The 4,937-nt window shown below is 39.2% G+C and overlaps 1 pseudogene; it reads right to left on the reverse strand.

Annotated features, from left to right (window-relative positions):
• Positions 1 to 2,240, reverse strand: part of LOC111958780 (IgGFc-binding protein-like) — a 9,169-nt pseudogene extending 6,929 nt beyond the window's left edge.
• Between the last annotated feature and the right edge of the window lie 2,697 nt (positions 2,241 to 4,937).

The following is a 4,937-nucleotide window of genomic DNA, read 5'->3' on the forward strand; positions in this document are numbered from 1 at the left end:
CTCGAATTTGTTCTGCGTGTCCACCGACCACTCGTTGGCTAGATCAGACGTTGGGAGGATGTTGGTGAGGAACGGATCGTAGGGCTTGTTGTTGCTGAAGTACATCACCATGACCTTCTTATCACTTTTGATGATCAGCGGARATTTGGGTTGGACAGAAACCACATACACCTGCCCCTCATTCAGCTCTTTAGCAGTGGATACCTTTCCCTCAAAGATCTTCACTAGAGTGTTGTCCTCTGAGGCCACAATGTTGACAAAGTCTGTTGATTGGGTCATGTGCATGGAAGGAACCAGGTAATTGGTGGAGAGGCTCTGTACCGGTAGCAGTTGTTCGTAGACGTGATTGCAGCGGCCTCCATCTGCAATGCACTCGTGTCCCCCCAGGACTGCCACAGGGTGCTTAGCTTTTACCCTGGTCCCAGTGAAAGTGGTGTAGCTTTGGTAGAGGTAGACCTGGTATGGTTCCATGGTAACAATCATCGCCTTTCTTTGCTTCCAGGAATCCACGCCACTGAGATTCATGTTGGAGACAGGGATGATCGTGATCTTGTTGGGCTCTTTGCCGTTGATAATGGACATAAGCTTGTGCATGTTGCTTGGACCCCCTACAGGGGTGAAGGCCACATAGTCAGTACCCAGCTGGTCAGTCGGGAAGACCACACTGCTGTCTCCGGTCGAGAACTTGTAGTTGAAGGCCACCACCGAGATGTCAGAGTTGGAGGTGACCTGCACTGTTTTAGTGGAAGCTCCTGGACCCCCAATTTCAGCGGTACCAGGTATTCCGATCCATTTGGTGTTCTGTTTCTCTATTTTCACTGAGGTCGAGAAGCCGATTGCATTGACCTGAATTTGAACAATGGCTGGATAATCCTGTGTGGTTATGGCCAGTTGAAGACTCTGATCATCATGGTAGCTCAGCAAATAGTTAGGCATAAAGGCAGTAATGAACTCCCGCCCCACTGGGCATGATCCGCTGACCACTAAAACATAAAGGAAGAAAGACAATTTTACAGATGAGCACCTGCATTCTTTTCACAACCATTTGACGAATGTAATATCAGTTTAATAATGAAACATATACTATAGCTTAATTAAGTACAGTACAATTGTCTTGCTCCGACTGCTCTTGCTGAATTCACTGACTGTCAAGTGTCAATTTAGTAAGGCACAAAATAATTTGTTTTTGCTTGAATGACATGACCTTATACAAATGTTTGTGTTCATAACAATACACATGCTGTCGCTTCCCCCTGTATAGCTTTCTAACCAGTATTACATGTCTATAATATAGTGTGCCCTGCAGAACAAACAACATAAATGTACTATCTAATTAGAGGAGTCTAGAAATATTTAATTTGCCAAGCTACGGTACAGTATTTGTTTACTCATAATGTTAGATAATAATAAATGATCAACTTGTTCAATGCTGGCAGTGATTACATGACATGGAATATTGAAAGATAATCTGTGATTCWTACCTATGAATAGGGTGACAGCCACACAAAGCAGGAAAGTTGTCCCCATGGCTGGAAACCAAAATGCACAGTCAACGAATGATATGGAAAAAAATMGAAAATGGATGTAAAAACAAAATCAGTTTTGTTTAGATTAGATTATAGAGTAGCTACTGACAGGAGAGAAAACAAGTGGAATTAATATTGAAGGCATTTACTTTCATTAATTAATATCCATCAATAAATTACATACACAAAAATAATGTGATTACTATGCATTAATACATTGTACATGCATCTACAAAGACAGGAAATAGTTTATTTCAATTCACTTTCAMCTRCGTAATAATTTGGTCTTCAACTGATACTATTCACAATATTTCTAATAAAAATACTGACTTAATGTCCATACTTTACCTGTTGGTGGGACCATGAAGGATATAACAGACAGGGAGGGATGAGAGGGTGTCTTATATTGTGAAGAGGATGGGTAAAAAAAAAACACATCCTTGCCAAAATATTTAATTACCGTACTTATTAAGTCAACATAGCGTATATATGACTGTAATGCATATATTGACAACTTCGCGTCTTTTGTTTCAATCTAACCAAAACATTTACATAGGCTTTGTCACGTCTACTCCCACTCCTCCCCTCCGGCGTTTGAAGTCGCCAGTATACTAACCACTGGTCCTGGGATCCTTCATTATGCACACCTGGCATCCATCATTATGTGCACTTGCAGATCATTAGGATACTCACCTGGACTCCATTACCTGGCATTGTTCCTGTGTTCATGCCTTATCGCCACTGTTATGCTGTCTCGTTTCATGTTTGTTATTTTATTAATTGTTTCACCTGCACCTGCTTCTCGACTCACATTATCTCAGTTACAGGCTTTTTCCTTAGAAGCAATACTTTAAAAAAAAATTGGAAACAAACATCTGTTTCATACAATTTTACCTCAATCTACCCCAACATATATAAAATAAAACATTTTAATTGATTTATTTAACCAGGTTGTCACTTAGATTTTGTAAGAGAGACCTGGTAAATAATATTGGCAAACATTTTTCATAGACTCATTTACTATGGCCCACTGACCAGATTTTAAATTTTTTAATTTGCAATAGAATAAAACTTTTAACAAGGTCCCACTATATATTAAGTATCACATAATGGTAATATAGCAGCATAATGTAACTAGTGTGGGTAGTTGTTACATAGTACTATCATGTAATTATTATATAGTTTTTAGCATCACTGTGTAGTGTTGTAAATAATCATTTGTTCTTAATTGACTTGGCCGGATAAATAAAGGTAAAATAAAAATGAAATACAAATTAGGACCATATAAAATAACAATGTACTTTCAAATTATTCAAAATATCATACGTTTTTAATTTATTGTTTTATGGCATTATTTAAACATGGATTAGAAGAAGTGCTCATCATTTACACATGGATGTTTTAAGTGTATGTCAACAGAACATGGTTTAAGTGTATGTCAATAGGAGACGAGCGAGGAGAACTTACACAAACAAAGCCAACCATGGATACCATTACAGAAACATTGATCTTGAAACAGGATATGAGAGCCACATCCCAGTTCACAAAGAAAACAATCGTTATTTACTTTCAGCCCAATCAAGAATAGGGTGACAGAGGTCTGAACAAGAATTGACTATGGACCCTTATGAGGATTTTGGGGGTGTGACGAGAGGAGTGAGGTGAGGATTTATTTGTCTTAAATACACATCATGTCATGGGCGTGTTTGTATAGTTTAAGGGGGAGGTGAGTATGTGAAATGCATTACAGAGCTGCCAACATACTTACAACCAACAGTAGACATACATGGCACTGCAGCTCACAAACAAAACACTCCTCCTGCTTAGTTTCGTTGACACTTTGAAATGATGGGCACAGGCAGGCCTCATCCCTGTCAACAATATAAGTAAAGGGCAAATTATTAATATGCATGTATGGTTTCACAGTCTAGCTCTGAGGGTGACGTGTCAGAGGGCACCTTTTTTAACTGCTATCACTAGGTTTGAATGTCATTCTTTATCTAAGTGACAATGCAAATTCCTCCCATAAAATGAAAGTTCCTATTAGTAACCTTTTCCTGGTGGGTCATTGTATGGATTTACAAAACTATTATACTTAAGGTGGGGATGGGAAGAGTAGGTGTGTTGTAATTTGTATATGTACCTTCTGTGGGTGGCTCAAGGTTTAGTCGAGCATGTCTTGTTGCAACAGCTTGTAACAACTATTTGTTGATGTGCTTGTTGAACAGTTGCTTTTCAAAATGCCTGTGTTGCAGCAACGGTAAATCGTTAATGTAATGAACAGTCTCACAGAGTGACTCCATGTGCCATGTAATGAAATTTGAAATATTTCTGTAATATGCCCCAACGTTGCAGTTACATCACCTCGTGGTGTAGCATCAACTTTCAACCAGCCCAACTGTAAGGGGATAGTACTTTTCCACAGTTGTTGGGAAACCTTTGACAATAACATTGGACAAAATGTATGTCCATAAATATTGATTAGAGTAAACATACTCTACATTTCAGCTATGTAAAAACATTATGTGATCTGACTGCTTACTGTTCGCTAGCATACTGTAGTTGTTATGGGTTGCAAGCCTACATCTCGCCACATGGTGAAGTTAGAGCAGCTCTTACCATCTAAAATGTGTGAGAGTGATAGTTTTAATCCCACTCTGTAACACAATACAATTAGAAGAAATCCAAGGGGGTGAATACTCATCTTTTCCCTGTTTTCCATATTTGACTAACAAGTATATGTAAAAACAAAGCAGGCTGGATTACATAGGCTTGCAGAGAGAGTAGCAAAGTCTACTGCTAGCAGTACTCTATAATACTTTACTAAGAAATGGAAATATAAGGCATCAACACACACATGCACATTTGTGACATTGAAACCAGTCCTGTAAAAGCTTACACTTTGACTTGTCAAACTAGTTTTTTTTCCAAGTCTGTTTCGTGAGCCTCATCTTGTCCTGTTGTATCGTCACATGGGGTCATCTGGTGTTGGTGTGTTTCCGGCTTGTGTCTGAAGTACAGTCGTGGCCAAAAGTTTTGAGATGACACAAAATTTAATTTTCAACAAGTCTGCTGCCTCAGTTGTATGATGGCAATTTGCAAAATCTCCAGAATGTTATGAAGAGTGATCAGATGAATTGCAATGAATTGCAAAGTCCCTCTTTGCCATGCAAGTGAACTGAATCCCCCAAAAACATTTCCTGCATTTCAGCCCTGCCACAAAAGGACCAGCTGACATCATGTCAGTGATTCTCTCGTTAACACAGGTGGTGAGTGTTGACGGGGACAAGGCTGGAGATCACTCTGTCATGCTGATTGAGTTTGAATAACAGACTGGAAGCTTCAAAAGGAGGTGGTGCTTGGAATATTGTTCCTCCTTTGTCAACCATGGTTACCTGCAAGGAAACACGT

Source organism: Salvelinus sp. IW2-2015, linkage group LG35 (genome assembly GCF_002910315.2).
Source record: "Salvelinus sp. IW2-2015 linkage group LG35, ASM291031v2, whole genome shotgun sequence".
In the NCBI taxonomy this organism is placed as follows: domain Eukaryota; kingdom Metazoa; phylum Chordata; class Actinopteri; order Salmoniformes; family Salmonidae; genus Salvelinus; species Salvelinus sp. IW2-2015.